At 37.6% G+C, this 26,538-nt stretch overlaps 1 long non-coding RNA gene across 1 annotated transcript; it reads right to left on the bottom strand.

Moving 5' to 3' along the window:
- Positions 1 to 799: 799 nt before the first annotated feature.
- LOC134346813 (uncharacterized) lies at positions 800 to 26,538 on the bottom strand. Its single transcript, XR_010018037.1, has 3 exons — positions 26,407 to 26,538; positions 22,166 to 22,240; positions 800 to 6,533 (listed from the first exon to the last, which is right to left on the bottom strand). It is a non-coding gene; the product is annotated as an uncharacterized LOC134346813 (long non-coding RNA).

Here is a 26,538-nt window from a genome sequence, read left to right as displayed (position 1 = left end):
CTGATGACACTAAACTGAGTAGAAAAGCAAATTGATCAAAGGATGTGGAGAGTCTGCAGAGGGATATAGATAGGCTAAGTGAGTGGACCAAAGTCTGGCAGATGGAATACAACATTGGTAAATCCAAGATTATCCACTTTGGAAGGAGTAATAGAAGAGCAGATTATTATTTAAATGGTGAAAGATTGCAGCGTGCTGTTGTGCAGAGAGACTTGGGAGTGCTTGTTCACGAATCGCAAAAAGTTGGCTTGCAGGTACAACGTGTTATTAAGAAGGCAAATAGAATGTTGACCTTCATTGCTAGAGGGATTGAATTCAAGAGCAGGGAGGTCATGGTGCAACTATACAGGGTACCGGTGAGGCCGCACCTGGAGTACAGTGTACAGTTCTGGTCTCCATACTTGAAGAAGGAGATACTGGCTTTGGGGGCGGTGCAGAGGAGGTTCACCAGGTTGATTCCAGAGATGAAGGGGTTAACCTATGAGGAGAGATTGAGTCACCTGGGACTATACTCTCTGAGATTCAGAAGAATGAGAGGGGATCTTATAGAAACATACAAAATTTTGAAAGGGATAGATAAGATAGAAGTAGGAAAGTTGTTTCCATTGGTAGGTGAGACTAGAACTAGGGGACATTGCCTCAAGATTCAGGGAAGAAGATTTAGGATGGAGATAAGGAAAAACTATTTTTCCCAGAGAGTGGTGAATCTGTGGGATTCTCTGCACAGGGAAGCAGTTGAGGCTTCTTCACTAAGTATATTTAAGATTCAGTTTGATAGATTTTTTACATAGTAGGGGAATTGGGTTATGGGGAAAAGGCAGGTAGATGGAGCTGAGTTTACAGATAGATCAGCCATGATCTTATTGAATGGTGGGGCAGGCTTGATGGGCCAGATGGCCTGCTCCTGCTTCTATTTCTTATGTTCTTATGACTCATATGTGAAGTGTTGCCTCTCCTGGAAGGACTGTTTGCGGCCCTGAGTGGTAGTGAGGGAGGAGGTGTAGGGGCAGATGTAGCACTTGTTCCACTTGCAAGGATAAGTGTGGATGGGTTGAGGGCAAACATGCGTGAAATGGAAAAGATGCGGTTGAGGGCAGCGTTGACGCTGAAGGAAGGGAAGCCCCTCTCATTGAAGAAGGAGGACATCTTCTTCTTTCTCAAATGAAAAGCCTCATCCTGAGAGCAGAGGCAGTGGAGACAGAGGAATTGGGAGAAACGGATGGTGTTTGTACAAGTAACAGGGTGGGATGAGGTAGAGTTCAGGTAGCTGTGAGAGTCTGTGGGTTTATAATAGACACCAGTAAATAAGCTGTCTCTGGAAATAAAGAAAGAGAGATCAAGAAGTGGGAGGAAGGAGTCAGAAATGGACCAGGTAAGTTTCAGGGCAAGGTGGAAGTTTGAGGCAAAATGATGAAGTCAACAATTTCCATATGGGTGCGGGAAGCAGCACCAATGCAGTCATCAATATAGCGTAGGGAAAGTGGGAGATGGCCACCAGTGTAGGCTTGGAACATAGATTGTTCTATGTAGTCAACAAAAAGGCAGGCACAACTGGGACCCATTCAAATGCCCATGGCTACACCTTTTGTTTGAAGAAAGTGGGGCCAAAGAGAGCCAAAAAGGAAATCATTAAGAGTGAGGACAAATTTCGCTTGACGGAGGGGGGTGGTTGTGGAGGGGAACTTCTTCTCTATGGTTGTGCCCTCTGGTCCTAGTTTCACTCACTGTAGCAAACTTCTCTCCACATCCACTCTATCGAGGCCTTTCAATATTTGATAGGTTTCAATGAGATCACCACTCATTCTTCTAAATTCCAGTGAGTACAGGACTGGAGCCATAAAATGCTCCTGATACTTAACACTTCCATTCCTGTAATAATTTTCGTGAACCTCCTCTTGATCCTCTTCAATGCCAGCACATCTTTTCTTAGATAAGGGGCCCAAAACTGCTCACAGTACTCCAAATGCAGTCTGACCAACACCTTATTAAGCCTCATTAAGGCTCAAATTTAATTTCTTGCTTTTATATTTTAGTCCTCTTAAATGCATGCTAACATTGCATTTGCTTTCCTTACCACTGACTCAACCTGCTTGCTAATCTTTAGGGAATCCTACACGAGAGATCCCAAGTCCCTTTGCATCCCTGATCTTTGAATATTATACATATTTAGAAAATAAAAGTCCTTCTGCCGACTTCCTTCTTCATCAGCACTACCTGCTCCTCCACCTATCTTTGTACTGGATGCAAAGTTGTCCACAACGCCATCAATTTCATCATTCAAATCATTGATATATAATGTGAAAAGAAGTGGTCCCATCTCTGACCCCTGAGGAATACTGCTCATCACCGGCAGCCAACTAGAAAAGGCTTCCTTTATTCCAATTCTTTGCCTATTGCCAATCAGCTAATCTTCCATCCATGCTGGTATCTTTTTAGCAATATCATTTTAGGAACCTCATGTCCAGCAGCTTCTCAAGGGCCTTCTGAAAATCTAAGCACACATCATCCTCTGACTTTCCTTCGTCTTATCATTTGTTATTTCCTCAAAGAATTCCAATAGATTTTTCAGGCAAGATTTCCCCTTAAGGAAACCATGCTGACTTTGGCCTACTTTATCATATGCGTCCAAATACCCCAAAACCCCATCCTCGATAATGGACGCCAACATTGTCCCAACCACTAAAGTCAGGATAATAGGCTAATAATTTCCTTCTTTCTGCCTCCATCCCTATGTGAAGTGTGGAGTGATATTTGCAATTTTCCAGTCCTCCAGAGCCATTCAGAATTTAGTGATTCATGAAAGATCAATACTAATGCCTCCACAATATCTTCAGCCACCTCTTTCAGAACTCTAGGCTGTTGTCCATCTGGTCCAGGTGACAAATCTACCTTCAGTCCTTTCAGCTTCCCAAGCACCTTCTCATTAGTAAGTGTGGCTACACTCAGTCCTGCCACCAGACACTCTCAAATTTTGATATTATTGGCGAGCTTACCTTTCTCTCCTTATAGATTCTTAGTACCCTTCTGTTGGTGGCATCTAATAGCTTTCTAATTCTCTACCACCCACTATGTTTTTGCTATATTATATGCCCTCTTTTTTGTTTTTGTGCCTTATTTGTCTTCCCTTGTCAGCCATGGTTGCTGCATCCTCCCTTTAGAATACTTCATCTTTGGAATGCATCTATCCTGTGCTTTCCGAATTGTCCTGAGAAAGTATAGCCATTGCTGTTCTGCAGTCATCCTTGCTACTGTCCCCTTGGCCAGCTCTTCTCTCATGGCTCTGTAATTCCCATCACTTCACTGTAATTCTGATACATCTAACTTTAGCTTCTTCCTCTCAAACTGTAAGGTGTATTCAATCATATTATGATCACTAACACCTAAGTGATCCTTAATTTAAGATTCCTAATTAAAATTGGTTCATTACACAACATCCAATCCAGAATTGTCTTTCCGCTCATGAGCTCAACCACAAGTTGCTCTAAAAAACAATCCTGTAGGCATTCCACAGATTCCATCTCTTAGGATTCAGATTTTCCCAATTTACCTGCATATTGAAATCCCCTTTAGCAATTGTAACATTGCTCTTTCTATATGCCTTTTCTGTCTCCTGTTGTAATTTGTACCATACATCCTGGTTACTGTTTGGAAGCCTGTATGTAAGTTGCATCAGGGTCTTTTTAACCTTTCAGTTTCTCAGCTCTACCCACAAGGAATCTACACCTTTCAATTCTACGTTACCTCTTTCTAGGGATTTGATTTCATTTCTTACGACCAGAGCCACCCCACCCCTTCTGCATACTTGCTTGTCTTTTTGACCCAATATCTATTCTTGGATGTTAAGCCCTTAACTATGATCTTCTTTCAGCTATGACTTAGTGATATCCACAACATCATACCAGCCAAACCCTAACTGCATTACAACATAATCTACCTTATTCCATATAGCATGTGCATTCAAATATAATACCTTCTGTCCTTTGTTAAGTAAGTAATTTCAACAAATTACTTTGTCAGCTCAATATATCTCCTCCACTCAAATAATGGACCCACCACTCAAATAGTGGATATTGGCAGCTAATCTCACTGTGGAGAATAAACAGGGACATTAGCTAGTCTTTGAAGAGTAGTTTGCTACAGTGTAATCTCTCTTTCATGAGGGTACCTGTAGCTAGCTATCTGTATTGGATCAGGCTTAAGGTCTTCCTTTGAGTTTTGCGGTCAGCAAAGCTGATAACATCACAGTTCAATATTAATGTATTAAAGTTTTCTATCTACAATAATTACTTATCTGGAATATTAGGTTATGTGAAGGACAATGAAGTTCTCATAAAAATCCATAACACAGTTACAGTTAATTCCTTGTACTTATGGCATCACACTTCTGGTTAATATCTGGAGTACATATATTAGGAGCTTAACACATTCCCTATTAGACAGTATTGTGTCATCGGTTTCTGTTGTAGCATATGATTAGAACTGATGCAGTGTATTTATGGTGCATTCAGGCAGAAATATTTACGGTGAAGTATTTTTCATTATTTTACCAATTACTTTTAAATAAATTATTAACTTAGAGGGGTGAAAATCAATCCTACATTCAAAGAGGATAAGGATGACAAAGTGGAAACAGCAGTTAGTCGGAGACCAAACTTCACTGAGTTAAGGAGTAAGATTGATGCATCATTAGAAAATGAAAGTTTTAAGAACAGTTTGTGGATTTGATAGTAGGGTGTCATGTTTGTCATAATTATGATTTTTATGATCAAATGACTCACTGTGCACATAATAGAGAACACAGTATTCCTTTGTGATCTCCTTACATTTTAACACACTGCCACTGGAGAAGTTTACTGAAAATGGCAAGTGTGTGAGAGGGGAGAAATGTAGCCTTAATGTTGTGAGATCAAACATAAAACACAAATCAATGGTGTTGGACGGCGCTCAAAAAGTTAAAGATGTTGAAAACGTTGTGTATCCTTGATAACTGAAATGTCACTGGGATTTTAGCTCTGGGGCATCTTGGGAGTACAAAGTATTAATTCATTTGTTGGATTAACTGGGATATAAAAGATGATAAGATTAAAAGAATTTGCTTAATTATTTTGCTTCTTGTTTTGTAGATGGGTTTGCTGGCTCACATTCCAATAGCTTGGCTTTGATGCTAGATTGTGTGTGAAGTTTGCATGATCTCCCTTGTTCCTATTTACTTTGTTCTGACTCCTGCCCACTTTCAAAGACATATTGGTTGCAAGGTTACTTGCGTAAGGGGGTTTCTTTTTTTTATGCCACTGCGTAGTCTAATTAAAATGGCTTCTTTGTTATGTTATAATTGAAAGGGCTTCTTTGTTATGTTAACTGCTGAGAAAGTCCTCCCGTTAGCAGTTTGTTTTGGATTATCTATTGATAAGAGGTCGATTGAACCAATTGGGATAGTTGTTATACTTTTGGTGTGTCTGTAAGATATTGTATGCACGGGGTTTGGGGCAGAAGGTGGGATAGAGAGACAGAGGATGGACCAGGTGCTGTGGGTCCGCTAACGAGGTCGGACCCTGAGCGGAGCGTTCAGCGAGGAGAAGAGATGGAGATAGAGACAGAGACGGACTTGTGTGGCGCGTCTGGTCGACCACCCTTGTTGGTCCCAGCCAACCGTTCGAGGTGATCCAAGGTGTCGCAGGGTGAAGAAGAAGGGTCCTGAGCTCCAACTGTTTGTGCACGAAGAGATTGAACTTTGATGTGTGGTGCTTTTTATTTTCCTTTTATATTTTATTCTCTATTAATTATATAGTTCCAGGAATATCTATAAACTGTAAATCATTTAATTGTATCTGGTGTATTGTCTGTTATTTGGGCGGGGTAGGGTACATCACACAGCATCCACACAAACTGATTCCCCAGTTTGGCGGGTCCAAGGGCTGTTTCCCTAGACGGCAGCGAGCCGAGCGACCTTGAAGCTGGCCGGGGGGCTACACTTGGTTACTGTAAAGCACCCATAGTGTAGATAAATGATTGGAGAATCAAACTAGAATTCATGGACATGAGAGAGAGAATGGGTTGTGAAGAAATGAGTGAAGGAGTGGGATTGATGTATTTGTTCTGATGGCTGGCATTAACTTAATAAGTTGAATGGCATTCTGTGTTGTAAGAAAATTAAAATACAATAAAATATTATTTGAAATACTTTAGAAGTGCCCATGCATCTTCAAATTGTTTCAAAACATTATATAAGGTGTCAGAGACCAGAGACTGGTTTTCAGACCATACTGTAGGAAGCAGTTTATCTTGAGGGCTCTGACCAGTAAAATTGGACAGTCCACCTGTCAGTAGAACCTGGAAGTTTCTGAGAAAATAACAACTTTCTGTTCAACAATAATTGTCATTTTGGGTCAAATTGCTGCACCAATCTTAGTGTGCAGATGCAGAGTTATAACTTGAAACTTCCACAATTTCTCTCCCTCAGCAGATGCTGCTCGAATTGCTGATTTCCTCAAGCAGATTGCGGTTTCACTGCAGTCTCTAGTATCGCCAATATTCTGTTCATGAAGGAGGAGAAACAAAAACTGGTTAACATTAGTTAGTTAAACATCAGCTACAGGTGAACTTAATTGATCCAATGATGTAATAGAATTAGTGCATATTCGGAAACGTGGGAAATTATCAAGGGTAAATGGTGTGAATTGCTATTTTATGGCTGAATACTATGAATACCCACAGCAAATTCTTTGGTTTTGTTGGTTGTTAAGACAAACAAGACACCTCACTGTGTGTTTTTCAATGTGTCTGTGATAAATAAATAATCAGAATCTGATTACTGAAAATCTGAAAACTAATTATAATTGTTCAATCCATGGAGTGGGAAAAACCACACGGCCAAAATGGAATTGATATTTTTAGTTCTAAACATTTGCTTTTGAGGTATAAAGATGTTCTTTTGAATTCATAAATGCAAAATAGTGATCAGAAGTACTGTTGCCTGTGGTTTGGAGGCAAGATTCCTCTTGAGTTATTGTAATTCTTAATGAAGTTTTGAGTAAAACTATTGCACAAGACATTGCAACAAGTAGAACCAGGTGGAGATATTTACCAAAGTACATATGGATTTGTATATCCTATTTAATCATTTGCACTCAATCTTGTCCCTATATGAGATGAAAGAAATAGGTTTGGGAATCTATTTTCCCCTTGCAGAAACAGCTAGGTCTAATTCAAACATGTTTTTCCTTAATGGTTGTAAGAATTGCAAACTAATCATTAAATAAAATTCAGGAATACTACCATGCTGATGATATTCATTATTTTTTATTATTAGAAAATTGCAATAAACCTTTGACTTTGCATAGATGAAAAATTATCATTTTGTCTGGCATGCAAGTATCAAATGGGAATAAATTAGTAAGTCTTATCCAAAGCTTTAAATTTTGTTTAAATCTCTCAGTGACTACTGATCAATAATGTGAACTATTATTCTCCTTTCATATACAGAATGGACCATTTCCCATTGTGGATTCAGATTTCATATTGAGTGGTGAAGTGAGGAAATCTAATAGGTTTTATCTTCACAAGAATTCATTGATGAACAAGTACAAGGTCCCATCATGATTTCTCTATTACCACCGTGATCACGTAAGGAGTTTGTGTCTAAGCATTGTATATAGTAATTATATTTAAATTGAAAATTAAATATAAAAGAAAAATAGATATGGTGTTCAAAACTATATAGGTAAGGAGATGTCACTGCTCAGAATAGCCTTGAAAACAATGTTGTACCCTTATAGGTGCTTAATGAAGAAATACTGGATTAAAATGTACATTTTCAGTTGAATTTTATTCACTTATAATGAACTCTAGAGAGATAGTTTACTAGATTACCAACATTAATAATGGATTACACCAAAGATAAATGTGATAATATCTTTCAGAAATTCCAATATTTTAGAAAAACTTGATGGAACAAGAATTTATCTCACTCAACCATACAGTATTTGCATACAGATAATTAGAATTGATGTAACAATTAAGTAATTGAAGGCTAGTTGATGAAAACCAAAGTTATTTTCCCCTACAAGAGCATTTGAGATTTAATATTAAAGCAGTGTCTTTTTATTCAAGTATGAAGAATTTCTCCACTTCTATCGTTTTTGGATAAATAAGTTAAAAAAAAATCCAGGTTATCAGATTTTTGCTGAAGCACTATGCTGTCCTTTCTCATCAGACATAGTTACTGAAAGTTTTCACAAGAGAAATTGCAAAATTTCAAATAGTAATAATATTAATGAATTTTCTGAAGAAATTGATATGGAGCAGAGATACTGAAGTAAAAGACAAATACTGTCCATGTAGAAAACTTGAACAATAAACAGTTAATGGGTGGTAAGTCAGTAATAGAATTTCAGATTACCATGGTTATGAAGTGTGGTAGAGTAATGATTCATGTCATCTTAGAAAGTAACGACAATGTACTGAGAAACATCCTGTACATTAGCTTAGCCTCCATGAATTAATGCTAAGAGTATGAGAAGAAAAATATCTGAATGGAGAAGATACTAGCCTTGATGCATTGGTTGTGTTGTTTCTAACTCCACTGATCTGTCTTTGACTGATTGAAGAGCTACTTGTTTAGTTACTGGGTGCATCTTAGGAGAGAAATAGTCATCTGGCTTTATGATGTTCAGTGAGCATAAATTGAAAACAAGATCTTTGAAGGAGACTTTATTTGAAATTGAACATGAAGATATCACTATAACATTCTGTGCATTGAATATACAGTACTATTTTATCAAAATGAAAGAACAGCAAATAGTGATATTGACAATATTGTGGCACAAGTGAAATTGTAAGAAAAACTTAAACATCACTTTCTTGGAACAGTATTCAACTACAATTTCAGAATACTCAGTTGAATATGTGATTTCAAATGGTAATTGTGCTGATTCAAAGGAAAAGAAAAATCACCGTTAAAGAAACAAAGATTTTTAAATTCTTCAAATTATCTTCAGTATTCAGATTGATGGATTTTGTAGATGTATATACTGTTCAACTATTTCCCATCAGTTAGCCTGGCTTCAGTGATTCAGAAGATATTGGAGTCCATTATTAAGGATGAGTATTCCTAGTACTTGGAGGCACATGATTAAGGGGAAATCTTGCCTGACAAATTTGATGGAGTTCTTTAGGAAATAATAGGCAAGATGGACAAAAGAGTGCTATTATATGTGGTTTACTGGATTTTATCAGAAGGCCTTTGACAAAATACCACACAAGAGACTGCTCAAGAAGATGAAGGCCCACAGTATTACAGAAAAGATATTAGCAGGGATAGAAGAGTGGCTGACTGGAAGGAGGCAAAGTGTGGATATAAAGAAAGCTTTTTCTGATTGGCTGCTGGTGGTGTTCCACAGGATTTGGTATTGGGACCGCTTCTTTACACATTATATGGCAATGAGTTGGACAATGGAATTAATGGCTTTGTGGCAAAGTCTTCAGATGATATAAAGATAGGTGGAGGGGCAAGGAGTGCTGAGGAAGCAGGGAGTCTACAGAAGGACAAACAGATTGGGAGAATGCGCAAAGAATTGGCAGATGGAATATAGTGTAGTGAAGTATGTAGTCATGCACTTTGGTAGAAGGAATATTTTACCAAAGTCAAGCACTTTGTAGTGGACTATTTTCTAAAAGTGGAGAAAAAAAATCAGAGGTACATAAGAACTTGGGAGTACCTGTGCGAGATTTCCTAAAGGTTAATTTGCAGGTTAAATCAGTGGTAATGAAGGCAACTGCAAAGTTAATGTTCATTCAGGCTACGTCCACGTTAGACCGGCTAATTTTGAAAACACCGGTTTCGCGTAAAAACGACAGGCATCCACACTAGGCGTTTTTAAAAATACCTCTGTCCACATTAAAATGGATATTTGGGCAGACCTCCTCCTACTGGGCATGCACAGGACACACAGAAAACAAGCAAAGAGGAAACGGTATACTTGGTGCGCGTTTGTCCAGTTACAGACTAGAAAATCTTAAAAGGAAGTTGCCAAACAAAAGACTTGGTGTACATTTGTCCAGAAACATTTCCTACAGCCATAGTCTTTTCACTGATGAAAGGGACGACAGCTACATCTAAATGCAATAAGGCTTGTTACTGGGCAAAAGTAAAATTAGCTGTTACCTCATTTGTTTGCCTTTTCTTTTGTCATGTCTTTGTGTATTATTTTGCTTTATTTAACATGTGCGATAAAATGAGTTACTGGGCAAAAGTGAGAATTGCATCTATTGAATGTTTGCACAAGCAATACCTTAATAAAGCACCTTGTTAAATGTATAAAACGTGTCTGCATCAGTGTTATCTTGTATTTCCATACAATGTTACATTAGGCTGTTACACATCTATTGTCAGATATTGTTGTGGTGTTGGAGGTTGTGTTCAAGAACACAATGAAATGTCGCGCTGCCACCACCATCTGTTCTGGCACGTCATGATAGCGGTTTTAAAAATAGCCGGTTACCCCCGTACACACTACGCTGGATATTAGGGGTTTTCAGATTTACTCACTCTGGAGAACGTTTCTGAAAATCTTCGTTTTCAGGGGAGGAAAATGCCGTTTCAGTTTGGAGAGAGGGTCAAAACGAAGAGAAAACGATTGGGTTACGGATTTATCCGGTCTATTGTGGACGTAGCCTTAGAGAGCACATGAACATAAGAGGAAGCATGTGCTGCTGAAGCTTTATAAGGAATCGGTGGAGCAACACTTGGAGTATTGTGATGTGTCAGTGTGCTGGCATTGGAAAGGGACTAGAGGAATTTCACAAGAAAGATTAAAGGAATGAAAGGGTTAATGCATAAGGAGTGTTTGAATGCCCTGGGCCTGCACTCACTGGAGTTCAGAAGAATGATAGGGGATCTCATTGAAACTTGTTGAATATTGAAAGATCTAGATAGAGTAAATATGGAGAGGATGTTTCCTATAGTGGGTGAGTCAAGAAGCAGAGGGCACAGCCTCAGAATAGAAGTACATCCATTTAGAACAGAGATAAGGAGGAGTTTCTTTAGCCGGATGGTAGTGGATCTGTGGAATTCATTATTACAAACACCTGTGCAGGCCATGTCACTGGGTATATTTAATACTAAGTTTGATGGGTTCTTGATTACTCAGGGCATCAAAGGTTACAGGAAGTAGGCAGAAGAGGGATGGCGAGTCAGACATGGTGTGGCAATCAGGTGGAATTGATGGGCTGAATGGCTGGTTTTGTTCCTATATCTTATGGTTTCACAGATACATGTTTAAATTTAGATCAATTTCTTAGAGCACATTTAAAGCTCACAGATGTTTTCTATCTTATAAAAGATTTCTGAATTACAAACGTTTGTACAAACAATTCCTAAAACACAAAGGATTTTGAAAATGCAGGTACAATTTCTATAATCTATGAAGACAGGCCAACCACTTGAACATAGAGAATAGATTCCAGTCGCCCCATTTTTCAGTAAGTCTTTTATGTTAATTGACAAATTCCAACAAGCCTGACCTCTCTCTAACATTTATACTGTTTTTTTTTGTCACTTAGAACACTTCACACACCCGTGTATCCTTTCAGATAGCTTTACACAGAGATGGCCTAAAAGATTTTGGGGACAGAGGTCCCAGATACCCACAATTAATTCTGTGAACGCTGACTCACACTTCCCCTGTCAGTCTGTTGGGGATATCTACTGTGTCTGGTGTTCCTGATGTAGCCTCCTGTATATCAATGAGACCCAATACAGATTGGGAGACCACTTCACCGAGCACCTCTGCTCCATCTGCCAGAAAAAGCAGGATCTCTCAGTGCCCACTCATTTTAATTCCACTTCCCGTTCCAAAATGCCTCTCTATGGCCTCCTCTACTGTGGCAATGAGGCTACACTCAGATTGGAGGAGCAACATCTTATATTCCGTCTCAGTAGCCTCCAACCAGATGGCATGAACATCGATTTCTCAAACTTCCAGTAATGCCCCCCAACTTCTCCATTTCCCTCTCTCACCTTATCTCCTTACATGCCCATTGCTTCTATCTGGTCCTCCTCCCCCACACCCCCTTTCTTTCTTCCATGGCCTTCTGTCCTCTCCTATTATATTCCCCCTTCTCCAGCCCTGTATCTCTTTCACCAATCAACCTCCCAGCTCTTTACTTTACTCCTTCCCCTCCCAGTTTCACCTATCACCTTATGTTTCTCCCACCCCTCCCCCCACCTTTAAACTCTATTCCTCATCTTTGTTTTTGTCCACTCCTGCTGTAGAGCCTCAGCCCAAACTACTGACTGAAAATTTTTCCATACATGCTGCCTGGCTTGCTGAGTTCCTCCAGGATTTTGAGTGCGTTGCTTGGATTTCCAGCATCTACAGATTTTCTCTTGTTTGAACTTAGCAGTGTTGTCAGGTTTGATAAAAGCTCAATTAAGATAACCCCATTGTTTTATACTGCAACCAGTCCCATGCTGTGGGTCAGCAACCTGTGCTATTTAGATAGTGATGTTTGTTAACAAAGCTGTCCTTTTTACTTGAGACCAATTATTGCTTGCAATTTACATTTAGAAACAGAAGACTGGCTCCCACTTACGATTCCTGGATAGGCACATGGAGCTTAGAGATATAGAGGGCTATCGGTAACTCTAGGTAATCTCTAAGGTAAGGACATGTTCGGCACAGCTTTGTGGGCCAAAGGGCCTGTATTGTGCTGTAGGTTTTCTATGTTTCTAAGAAGCTGAACAGAGAATATTGGTCGGAAGTTCAATTTACTCAAAATCAACTCTGATCACTCGAAGTATCCACTGCTGTGTTAGAAAATAGAGATTGGCAAAAGGGCCTCCCCCCCAGCCTTGGACAGTGAATATCGACCACAGCCCCAAGAGAGCATTTGGTACTTCAGACCATACTCCAATTAATAGACAGAGACTTTCAGTCAATTTGGGAAATCCAGGATTCTCCGCATTGAAATAACTATCATCAACTGATGCACTGGAGAATCCAGACTGGATATGGAGAGGATGTTTCCTGCAGCGGATGAGTAGGACCAGAGGACACAGTCTGAAAATAGAGGGATATCTATTTGGAACAGAGATAAGGAAGAAATTCTTATCTGCAGAATTATTTGCCATGGGTGGCTGTGGACGTCAAGTCACTAAGCATATTTAAAGCAGAGGTTGATTGAGTGCCTTGTAAAAGTGTTCACCGCCCAATCCTTTGTTCACATAAATTAGTCTTACAACAAATTTAACTGAGATTTTGTATTTGTGAATCACTTCATTTTTAAATCTTTTTATTAATATATAATCTTCTACAGCTATAAAATACAGAAATTCAACAAATTAGTATATATATAATTAATAAAGCTGAAGAAAAAAAGCATATATGCTAATGAAAAAAAATTACAAAAGAAAAAGAAGGAAAAAAGAGAACCCCAGCTAACAAAAAAAAATTCCACTAACTATAAAACAAAAAAAAGAGAAAAAAAAAACCATTAGGAACCAATTCCCGGAGCAATACATCTTACAATCATTTAAGAAAAAAACAACCACCAAATCACATTTATATAACATAAAATTGGAAGGAAACCATGTAAATTGATTCAAATTAAATGATAATATTTAGCAAAAGAGCCCCACCTTCTCTCAAAATCAAATCGAGGATCAAAAGTTCTACTTCTAATTTTTTCCAAACGAAGACATAACATTTCTTGGGAAAACCATTGAGTTAGTGTAGGAGCAGAGGTACCTTTCCACTTCAATAAAATAGCTCCTCTTGCCAACAATGTAACGAATGCAATTACATGTTGGTTTGAAAATGAAATACCCCGAATATGATGCGGAACTATTCCAAATAGAACAGTCAATATATTAAGTTGTAAATTAATTTTCAAAGCTTTAGAAATTGTAGAAAATAAAGGATCTTCATAAAGATTTCAATGAGGGACATGACCAGAACATATGTGACAAAGTAGCTACTTCATTTTTGCACCTATCATAGTAATTATCTATATTAGGGAATATTTTGGATAGCCTCTCCTTTGTTAAATAATAGCGGTGAACAATTTTAAACTGAACTAAACAATGATTGGCATATATCGAAGAAGAATTAACCATTTTCAAAACTAGTGACCAGTCTTCATTAACAGAAGCCATATTAAGTTCTCTCTCCCAATCTTGTTTAATCTTTAGTGAGAGGTTATCTTTTTGTAGTAAAAATAAATTATAAATTCTACCAATGGAACCTCTCACTAAGGGATTCATATTCAAAATAGTGTCCAACAAATCAGATTCTTGCATATATGGAAATCTTGAAACATATTTTTGTAAAAAATGTCTAACTTGTAAATATTGCAAGAAATATGTGTGTGAGAGAGAATATTTACTTATTAGCTCTTCAAAAGACATCTATCGACCATCACTAAATCAATCTTCAAAAGAACAAATCCCCTTATTTCTTCATAAAAAAAAGACGGGATCAGTAATTGAAGGTTTAAATAGCAAATTTCGAAATACAGGACTAGACAATTTAAATTGTTTGAAATTAAAAGAGTTGCGAAACTGAAACTAAATCCGTAAGGACTATTTAATAACAGGGTAGTAATTTAAATTAGAAATTTTAACAAGTTGCAAAGGTAATGGAGCTCCTAATAGTAAAGTTAAATGAAATTGATTCATAGCTTTAAATTCTAAATCAATCCAATCTGGTTTTTCGTTCTTATTGAGCCAATATAACCAAAAACATAATTGTCGAATATTAACAGCCCAATAATACAGTCTTAAATTAGGTAGCACAAGTCCACCTTCTTTTTTAGATTTTTGTAAATGAAACTTATTAACTCTTGTTTTTTTATTATTCCAAATAAAGGACGAAATAGTAGAATCAATTTGATCAAAATTTTTTCAGTTAGAAAGATAGGTATATTTTGAAAAATATATAAAAATCTAGGTAAAATCATAATTTTCACGGCATGAATATAACCTATAAAATAAAGTGCAAGAGGATTCCATCTAGAAAATAATTGTTTCATAGAGTTCAATAAAGGAACTACATTAGCTTTATAAAAATCTTTATTTTTTTTGTAATGATAATACCCAAATATTTAAAAGAATTCACAATTCTAAATGGAATATCGTTATATATAAAAACAGGAACATTTAAAGGGAATAATTCACTTTTATTTAAATTAAGTTTATATCCTGAAAATTTTCCAAAATCATTTAATAATTCCAAAAGATTAGGAATAGATTCTTCAGGATTCGAGATATAAACCAAAAGATCATCTGCATAAAGAGAAGTCTTATGTATGGTCCCATTTATAGAAATAACATGAATATTTTCAGCTTCGCAAATTGTTATAGCCAAAGGCTCCAATGCGAGATTAAATAATAAAGGATTTAATGGACACCCTTGTCGAGTACCTCGTGAAAGTAAACAAAAAGGAAGACCTAAGATTATTAGTAATGACGGTAGCGATAGGGTTCTTATAGATCATTTGAATCCATTTATTAAAATTATTACCAATGCCAAATCTCTCTAATACATTAAATAAATAAGTCCATTCAACTCTATCAAATGCCTTTTCTGCATCCAGAGAAATAACACATTGGGGTGTTTTGGATAATGGTGAATATATAATATTCATCAATCTCTGAACATTCGTAAAAGAGTAACGGCCCCTAATAAAGCCTGTTTGATCCATAGAAATAATTTTAGATAAAATGTTTCCCGAACAGTTAGCTATTATCCTGGAAAGAATTTTTGCATCCACATTTAATAATGAAATAGGTCTATAAGATAAGCATTCAGTAGGATATTTATCTTTCTTAAGGATTAAAGAAACAGAAGCTTCATAAAAGAAGGTAAATTACCTTTCTCAAAAGATTCATGAAATATTTCCAAAAGGTATGGAGAAAGTAATTTTTCAATTTTTTTGTAAAATCCTACCGAATAACCATCGAGTCCAGGAGCTTTAGCTGATTGCATTGATCATATAGCTTTCTGAATCTCATGCTCAACAATTGGAGCATCAAGGGTGTCTTGATCTTCAGCAGTAATTTGAGGAAATTTAATCTTATATAAAAAAGCTTTCATTTTAGAGGTATCTGCTGGAATCTGAGATTTATAAAGATCGGAAAAAAAATCCTGAAAGATATTATTAATATCATCATAATTACTTACTATATCTCCATTATCTTTACAAATCTTTAACATTTGTCTTTTTAGCTTTAACAGCCCTTAATTGGGATGCTAATAGCCTATTATTTTTATCCCCAAAAATATTAAACTGACTTTTTAATTTAAGCAAATAACCTTCAATGGGATAAGTTAATAATAAATTATATTATGATTGTAGTTTCACTCTTCTTTTAAACAATTCAACATTTGGAAAGATAGTGTTGAGATTATTTAATTATTTAATTTGTTTAGCAATTTTATCTAATTCTATTTTTGTCTGTTTCTTCAACTTAGCTAAATAAGAAATAATCTGACCATGTAAATAAGCTTTTAACATATCCCAAGTTAATAACTTTGAGAAGTTTCCTGTATTATTAAAGAGAAAAAAACTCTTTTATCTGAGTTTCAATGAACTCAACAAAATCTGAACATTGTAACAAATGTTCTGGAAAACGCCAAGGTGGTTTTGTAGAAACAACACCCTTCAAATCAAATATTAAATTTAAAGGAGCATGATCAGAAATAACAATTGCATCATATTCGCATTTCTGAACCTTAAGTGAAAGTCGAGGGTCGGCTATAAAATATTTATTATGGACATGTGAAAAAAAGGAATATTCTCTATCAGTAGAATGCATATGTCTCCAGACTTCGATTAAAACATAACCAATTAAAAAGGAATTAATAAGTGATGCAGAACAATTAGGGAGTTGATGTCTAGATGATGATTTATCTAACAAGGGATTTAAGCAAATATTAAAATCTCCACCCATTAATAACATATATTCATTTAAATCATGTAATAGAGCAAAATATTTTTTTTTTAAATGAAGGATCATCAGTATTTGGTCCATATATATTAACCAAAACCATTTTCTTATTGTAAATGGTTCCTTTAACAAACAAAAATCTACCATTAATATCAGATATAATATCCTCCTGATTAAAGGGAATATTGGAATCAATAAAAATAGAAACACCCTCAATCTTACTTTGAGAGTTTGCATGAATCTGAGTATCCTTCCAAAATTTAAAAAATCGATTGTTATCACATAACCTGACATGTGTCTCTTGTACAAAAATTATATCAGGTTGGAATCAATTAATAATTTTAAATGTTTTCTTACACTTAATAGGATGATTCCAACCATGGACATTCCAACTTAAAACATTTAACTGTTTAACTAACATCATGAAACTTTCTATCTAAAGAAAACAGTTAAACACATGTCAGGATAAAGAAATTTTAAATGGTAGTGATAAGCGGCAATGATAATAATTTGTATATGCTCCGGAATTCCATAATGGGAATAAAAAATAGAAAGAAAAAAAAGAAAAAAACACACCCAACCTACAAAGCCCAGAAATAAGTCAATATTAATCGACTCAAGCCCTAAGAAATGTATAGAAGCAATTCTGAGTTCCACCTGCCTAAGTTAAAGGTACGAATTAAAAAAAAGTAATCTGTCTCCCTCTCCCAGGTATATGACTCATTACAGTTGACATACAACCCATTTCAATTAAATTGGAAAAAACAATTAACAGAAACGGCCTTCAATTTAGAAAGTAACCTTCATAACATTAGATAAGAAAAAAAGCTCTTCCAAAACAAATTCTTGAAATAGTTGCACAGAAGAGAAAACATCGCCATCTTAAAATGTTTACATCTAACTATAAAACGTAAAAAAAAACCCGAATAGTAGCTAAAAGTTCTTAACAAAACTATACAAAGCAAAAAGAAACAATTAAATCATATATAGAGCAAGCAGAAAGAAATTCTAAATGGTTTAAAATTTCTACAGCCTTCCAATAGATCCCATGAAATATCTTCTAAAGTTTAAACTGTCCAAACCAGTCTATTTCAAAGATAAAGGTACTTTTTAATACCAAGACTTTCCGTACTTCTCAATTCTTCCTATTTCATCATTCCTTATACTGCAAAACAATCGAATAATTGAAGTCTTTTAGACTTCAGACTTCGGACTCATCCGAGAGAGAATTAATAAAATGCAGTGCTTCGGCTGGATTTTCAAAGATATGAACCCTAGAGTCTTTAGCGAAAAGCCTTAATTTAGCTGGATAAAGAAACAAGGGATGCATCTGTTTCTGAAAGGCCATTTGCATTACAGTCGCGAATCCAGAATGTTGTCGATCAACTTTGCGTGGAAAATCTTGAAAGAAACGAATCTCAGAGCCTTGAAATTTAAACAGTCTTTGTTTTATTGCCAGTTTAATAATACGGTCTTTGTCTCGAATATGGAGGAAACGCACAATAACATGCCTGTCTTTACCTTCCCTGGGAGCTGCAACTCTGTGAACTACCTCGATGTTGGGCAATTGTGAAAATGCCTCAGGAAATAGGGATTGAAACATTTTAGCGAAATAGTCCAGTAGGTCAGCAGATTCTGATCTCTCTTTCAATCCAACAATTCGAATATTAGAACGACAAGAACGAGATTCCAAATCAACAAACCAACGTTGTGCTTTTTCCAAACAAGAGGAAATATCAGCCGCATTATGGGTTACTTCTTTAAGATCCGAGCTCAAAGAATCAATTTTTCCCACCAAAGGAAGAAGACTTTCTTTTAGTTGAGTTAATTCAGTGACAATAGAGCTCATTTGACTCTCTAATCTATTAACCCAGGCTGGCTCTTCAGAAGCTTCGTCAGTTTTTTTAGATTTACCATTACCTGTATTGGAAATTTTTTTAGTGCTTCTCAAGGTAGCCATAGTTATAATTAACACTATGAAAGATCCAACTGAATAAAGTTAAAACTTCAATGTTTAAGTCGGGAAAGGGAGAAATTAAAGGCAGACAGAAAGACACTGTGTCTTACATGTCCACAGGCAGAAGGCAGAGTCGTATTTGTGAATCACATGCTCCTTTTTTCACAGTAGAGCACAAAAAACAGAGAAAATTGAAAAGCATGAAAACCTAAAAATTCAAAAACTGAAATGTTAGCAGTTCGAAAGTATTCATCCCCTTTTACTCAGTACTTAGTTGAATCACCTCTCGCAGTTATTACAGCCAGGAGTCTTTTTGGATAAATCTCTATTAGCTTTGCACAATGTAATGGAGCAAGATATGCCCATTCCTCCCTGGAAGGTTGTTCAGGTTGTGCCAGGTGAGTTGGGAAGCGGCGGTAGACAGCAATCTTGATGTCTTGCCAGAGATGTCTGATTATATTAAGGTCAAGACTCTGATTTGGCCACTTAAGGACATCAATTTTCTTCATTTTCTTCATTAGATCTCACTCCATGGTTGCTCTACCTATATACTTTGGTTTGTTGTCCTGCTGAAAGTCAAACTTTCTCACTAGCTTAAGCTTTCTGGCAGAGGCTACCAGGATTTTATTAGGTTCCCTCTGTATTTAGCAGCCTTCGTCTTCACATCAGTCCTGACCAGATATCCAGTCCTGGTGCTGAAGAGCATTCCCATAGCATGGTGTTGCCACTGCCGTACTTTACAGAGGTGATGGTGTTACCTGGCTGAGGCACAGTATTAGGTTTACACCACACATACCGCTTAGTGTTGGAGGCCAAAAAAATTCCACTTTAGCCTTATCTGACCACAGCATGTTCCTCCACATCTTTGCAGTATCTTCCAAGTGACACATTGCAAAGTCTTTACTGGAAAGGATATGTTTTTCTTTTAGCCAAGGCTTCTTCCATGCCACTCTTCTATAAATACTTTTTTTGTGCAAGGCCTTGGAGGTCGTGGAGCCATGAACTTCAGCTCCAATTGCAGACACTGACTTCCAAAGCTCACTCAGGGTGACTGTGTTACAGTAGCCTCTCTTATGTGTGGCATTCTCCTCCAGCGAATAAGTTTACAGGGCTGGTGACCTCAGAGGTGTTGCTGTGGCTTCACGATGGACAGCACTGGGCTCTGAGTTATGCTCAGTGTCTTTGAGATAGTCTTGTACCCTTCCCTAGATTTGTGCTTCTCGATTATCATTTCCCTGATTTGTCTTGAATGATCATTTGTCTTCATTTTGGTCTGGTCTGTTGAAAATCTTACAGAGAGACGGGGTATTTATTCTTCTGAATTTATTGAAAACAGGTGATCCTCCAAATTTCTACATCAACAAATTGGGTGAGTTTGTTAGGCATTGCAGTATATTGCAACTGAAGAGAGTTAGCTTTGTAATTACAAATGGGGATAAATATTTTTTCAGCCTTACAATTTTGATTTTAAATTTTTAGTACACTGTTGAAAGGTTTTGGATTTTTTTTTTGATTTGACGTGATGCACAATGTTTTGTAGATTAGCTCAAAAAATCCTGCTTCGCTATATTTTAAGTTTAGAAAACAAGACAATAAAATGTGAAAGTAGTTGCAGAGCTAAATACTTTCTCAAGGCACCATAGGTTCTTGATTAGTCGGAGCACCAACATTTATGGGTAGAATGTAGGAGAATGGAATTGAGAGGGATAAATGATCAACCTTGATGGAATGGCAGAGCAGGTTCAATGGGCCAAATGGTCCAATTTTGCTTCTATCTCTTATGAACTTATCAATATCAGTTGTGGAAGCTTTGGTATCAACATTCAATAAGCACTGATCTGTAAGCAAGAAGTAAGGAGAGCTCCACTGATTAACACTTTAAAATGGTTGCATACATTGCTATAAATATGTTTTTTTCAGTATTAAATATGCTTTATTCATCAAGCTTAAAAGGGTATTCATTGCAAAAAAAAAGCACTGAAAATACGTTACTTTAACAAATGCATATGCAAATTATTTTATATGAGTGCCAGACTCTAATTTCACAGTAGGTGACTTGAAAGATCCAAGTTTTGAAGACCAAAATTGCTCTCAATTGATTGCTACAAACCCTTTCCAGCCAGTGTAGTTTTTGATTTGAACACAATACTTAATTATTCACGGATATTTATTTTGCAAATCCTCATCTGTTTACTTTTAATTTAAGTAAGTTGCATCAGCACATATTAAGGTGCGTGTTTGTGTGGTCCAACAGACCTAAGCTGTTTATCAGCCATTAATTAAAGATTTACCTTCATTATGCACGATTTGGAGCTTGTATTTGTATAGCGCATTTCACAGCGTTAGGTGATCCCAACACAACATTATTTTTAAAGTTGAAAAGTTGGTGGTTAATTTGCATGCATTTGGGGACATGCATGTGTAAATGAGAAATAAACTTTATTTGAGAAAATGGTTGTTCATTTGGAAGGTAGAAATCTTTTAAAGCAAGAGCTGCATCCAAGACACTTCAGAGAAGAAAGTATAACCAAGATCATTTGCACAATCCAAGGAGTGGGACTTGAAGCCTTTACCCAGTTTCCCCTTCTATTTACTTCAATGGACAAGAAAAACAAGTAGGATATTGAGGCCGCAAACACAAGGAAATCTGCAGATGCTGGAATTTCAAGCAACACACATAAAAATTGCTGGTGAACGCAGCAGGCCAGGCAGCATCTCTAAGAAGAGGTACAATTGACATTTTGGGCAGAGACCTTTCATCAGGACTAACTGAAAGAAGAGCTAGTAAGAGATTTGAAAGTGGGAGGGGGAGGGGGAGATCCAAAAGGATAGGAGAAGACAGGAGGGGGAGGGATGGAGCCAAGAGCTGGACAGTTGATTGGCAAAAGGGATATGAGAGGATCATGGGACAGGAGGCCCAGGGAGAAAGAAAAGGGGTGGAGGGGGGAAGCCCAGAGGATGGGCAAGGGGTATAGTGAGAGGGACAGAGGGAGAAAAAGGTTAGAGAGAAAAAGAATGTGTGTATATAAATAAATAACGGATGGGGTACGAGGGGGACGTGGGGCATGAGTGGAAGTTAGAGAAGTCAATGCTCATGCCATCAGGTTAGAGGCTACCCAGACGGAATATAAGGAGTTGCTACTCCACCCTGAAGGTGGCCTCATTTTGGCGCAATGAACCATCGACCGACAAGTCAGATCGGGAATGGTGTTGTTGAAATTGGAGAAGAACATTGACCGAAAGACAGGACTGAGTATAAATACCTTCAATGACATTATTTCCAGTCGTGTAGATAGTGACTTGGTGTAAGTTCCAAGACTCAAAATCAAACCATCAAGCTGAAAAAAATAAAAGTTGCTAAAAATTAAAAAGTTCAGTCACAAGAAAACAAAGAAGGTGATGAATGCAATACAGCAAAGACAGTGCATTGTGTTGAATGTGAAAGAGAATAAATCCTTCTTCAATTTACAGACTAATTTACATGCCAAAGTGATAAGGAAGGAAAGGTAACGATGCTGAATAGTGATATTTAATGATGAATAGATGAAGTGACAGTAGGATGTGAATAAAATGATTAACATATGAAGTAATTATTTTCCTCATTTGTTGCAGGAGCATGGTGCCATGTAAAACATGATTACTTATTACTTATTCTCTGGAGGCATTGATGCCTATTGAGCAATGTGCACAAACGAACACAGGTTGTTAGATGTTACTGCCGATAATTTTTATAGAATGATGAACATATTTGTATGAAACTTATACAATTAATTACATGAGAATTGGTAGGGGAATGAATTACCAGGTGGCCATTAGATAATATTCAAGGAAACTTTTCCCTTGAATGGTGCCTGGTCTTACTATACTTTATAAATTGCTGAATTGTTTCAAAGAATATATTGGAAGTGAAAGATAAAGAACAAAAAAAAAGCATCATTGCACAACAAACAAAATCATAAAAGGAAGTGCAAAGACTAAACCCAAACAAACAACATGAAAAAAAATTCAAGGCGAGTGAATCTGGAGGTGAAAGTCAGATTGAACATTTCAACTGCCTCTGCACTTACAGGTAACACATCGGTTCTTTCAATGTAATTTCCATTGCTATTAATTAAATTTACCAGCCAATTTGTTGAGAGCTGTCTCTGATCAGCAATATCTTTGTGCTCAGATAATTTTCTGTATATTAGACTTCTTTTCACCTGTTTATTGTCTATAAATCTCACACGAGAAACAGAGGTGGCTGCTTTGAAGTGTGTGCACCCATTCCTTTTTGAGGTCCCACTAGCAATTTTGTAGATGGGGAACTTCTTGTTGTGAAGGCTTATTTCTCTGGATTATCTTGCACATTACTCAATGACAAGAATTAGATTAAAAAAAAATTGTCTTACGAATTTTTCAAATAAAGAAACAATAAAGAGTGCATTGAAGAACAATAGTAAACCATATATAAATTTTAGTGACAATACTGTTCTATCACGAACATTACTCCTCCCTGTAAAGTAGCATCCAGTGTAGTTTTTTTTTATTTTAAAAAATCGTGCTGATCACCTTCCATTTTTTCTGCCAAATTTTAACCAGCTTCCAAAGCTCAGGTAAGCAAGAAGAATGATACAAAATATGGAAGGACCCTGAAAACTAAACAGTTCAATCAAAAGGCTTTCAGAACGCTTGGTCTATGGACAGATAATTCTTTTGTTCATAAAGATTCAGGCCACCTATGATCGGAGCTATTCTTGGCCTATTCCATCTGACAGGAGATACTCTCTCTAGGAGATACATATTCCACAGTCTGCCAGGAATGTTCCGTTTGAAAATGTTGAGCAAGATTCCCCTATGTCAGTGCACACATGATGCAGAAACTGTTTATTTACAAAGCCGTTGTTATCTATGAAATGACAGGTCAGCTTTTTTAAATTACCGAAACAGAAGTAAATGATTTCTCGAAGCAAATATCCATCAATTTAAGATTTACTTTTGTACTGTGTTATTCAACATTAGTGTTATATTCAAGAATATTTTGTACACAGTAAATGCTCAAAGTCCATTTTTAGACAAATGTTCGCTGGTAATGTTGTGTGAGAGCTACATATTAACTAGGGCAAAGAGTAACCACCAAAAAACCACTAACACTTTGAAAGCATATCATAGGACCTTATATATCCACCCATGGAAGGAGATGGAGTTAACCAGAGAATGGACCATTAAGATCTTCCTCTGGTCTTTTGAAGACATTTTTAAGGTTAATTTCCAATTAGGAAGTGGAATCCTGTTATGTTTATAATGGTAAAAGATAGAATTATACGAGGCTGGTTACATAACTTATCTGAAGGATAGCACTGCTGACAATATGGTGCTTCTTTATTACAGCTCTAGCATTTAGATTGTTATGATCCATTCCTAGGAAGCCAGAAAAGTCAAGAAACAGACAGAAATAATTAAATTAACTCTTAGTCACTGATAGGGATGTTGCTGTAAAACAAAATATATGTAATTGGAAGGGAAATCAGGTGGACAAGTGTCAGGTAGTCATAAAAAATACTCTCAAAAACTCATTACTTCAGCATGGCGTTCTAATAGTCTATTAAATTAACAAGTAGATGCAGAAAGACGATATCTCCAACTCATGGGTTACATATCCAAAGACATCTGAGAACTCCAGGATGCTTCCCATTTCTTTCAGGATAACTACATGTCCAGGAAGGGACATCAGCTGAAGATGTTTGAGCTCTGTGGTATGGAGATCCAGCAGCAGCTAACATCGTTGTGGTCCATCGCAAGAGTGTCACATATCACAGTAGGTGCTCACCTCCCACTCCTATAGAGTAAAGGCTCATTGAAGGCTTGATAAGGGAGAGGTGGCATATTTCATATTTCCCCACAACATCGAATGGGGCTATTTGATCCATTATTCTATGCTAGCTATCAGAGCATTCCTATTAGCCCCACCCTCATTCATTTACTGTCAGCTATTCAATTATTCTCTCTCACATGCTTATCAACTTCCACCAGTTCCCTTGTCACACAACTACACTAGAGCAAATTCACAGGAGCCAATTGAACTTTTACATCAAAGAAGGAAGCCGCTCAGCTCATCTAGTCTACGCTTGTTCTAATAGCCTTCCTGCCCATCCCTTTCTCACACTTATTGCCCCGCCATCTAGTCTGTTTCACATACCTATCAACTCCTCTCTGAATCTCCCATCATTTTCTCAGTACTGTGGCTAACTTAGAGGAACCAATTAATTTCTGGGATGTGGGAGGATATCAGAGCCTCTGGGGACAATCTCCACATTCATAGGGAGGATTTTCAAATGATAGCAGGCTCGGTCAGAATTGAACTTGGATCACTAAATCAGAATTGGAATACTGTAAGATTTATTATCACTGACATGTGTTGTGAAATTTTGTTGATGTGTGGCAGCAGTACAGTGCACAACATAAAAACCAGATTAAGTTACGAATAAATAGGTAAGCACGTCAGAAGAAGCATAGCAAGATAATGTTTCCCTTCCTCCACTATCAACTCTGCTCTTAAACGCATCTCCCCCATTTCACGTACATCTGCTCTCACTCCATCCTCCCACCACCCCACTAGGAATAGGGTTCCCCTGGTCCTCACCTACCACCCCACCAGCCTCCGGGTCCAATATATTATTCTCCGTAACTTCCGCCACCTCCAACGGGATCCCACCACTAAGCATATCTTTCCCTCCCCCCCTCTCTCTGCATTCCGCAGGGATCGCTCCCTACACAACTCCCTTGTCCATTCGTCCCCCCCATCCCTCCCCACTGATCTCCCTCCTGGCACTTATCCGTGTAAGCGGAACAAGTGCTACACATGCCCTTACACTTCCTCCCTTACCACCATTCAGGGCCCCAAACAGTCCTTCCAGGTGAGGCATCACTTCACCTGTGAGTCGACTGGGGTGATATACTGCGTCCGGTGCTCCCGATGTGGCCTTTTATATATTGGTGAGACCCGACGCAGACTGGGAGACCGCTTTGCTGAACATCTACGCTCTGTCCGCCAGAGAAAGCAGGATCTCCCAGTGGCCACACATTTTAATTCCACATCCCATTCCCATTCTGACATGTCTATCCACGGCCTCCTCTACTGTAAAGATGAAGCCACACTCAGGTTGGAGGAACAACACCTTATATTCCGTATGGGTAGCCTCCAACCTGATGGCATGAACATTGACTTCTCTAACTTCCACTAGGCCCCACCTCCCCCTCGTACCCCATCTGTTACTCTTTTTTATGCACACATTCTTTCTCTCACTCTCCTTTTTCTCCCTCTGTCCCTCTGAATATACCTCTTGCCCATCCTCTGGGTCACCCCCCCCCCCGTCTTTCTTCCCGGACCTCCTGTCCCATGATCCTCTCGTATCCCCTTCTGCCTATCACCTGTCCAGCTCTTGGCTCCATCCCTCCCCCTCCTGTCTTCTCCTATCATTTTGCATCTCCCCCTCCCCCTCCAGCTTTCAAATCCCTTACTCACTCTTCATTCAGTTAGTCCTGACGAAGGGTCTCGGCCTGAAACGTCGACTGCGCCTCTTCCTATAGATGCTGCCTGGCCTGCTGCGTTCACCAGCAACTTTGATGTGTGTTGCTTGAATTTCCAGCATCTGCA

This window comes from Mobula hypostoma, chromosome 5 (assembly GCF_963921235.1).
Source record: "Mobula hypostoma chromosome 5, sMobHyp1.1, whole genome shotgun sequence".
Taxonomy (NCBI): Eukaryota; Metazoa; Chordata; class Chondrichthyes; order Myliobatiformes; family Myliobatidae; genus Mobula; species Mobula hypostoma.
Note: the sequence above shows the minus strand (reverse complement) of the source record. Positions and strands in the feature narration are given on the sequence as shown.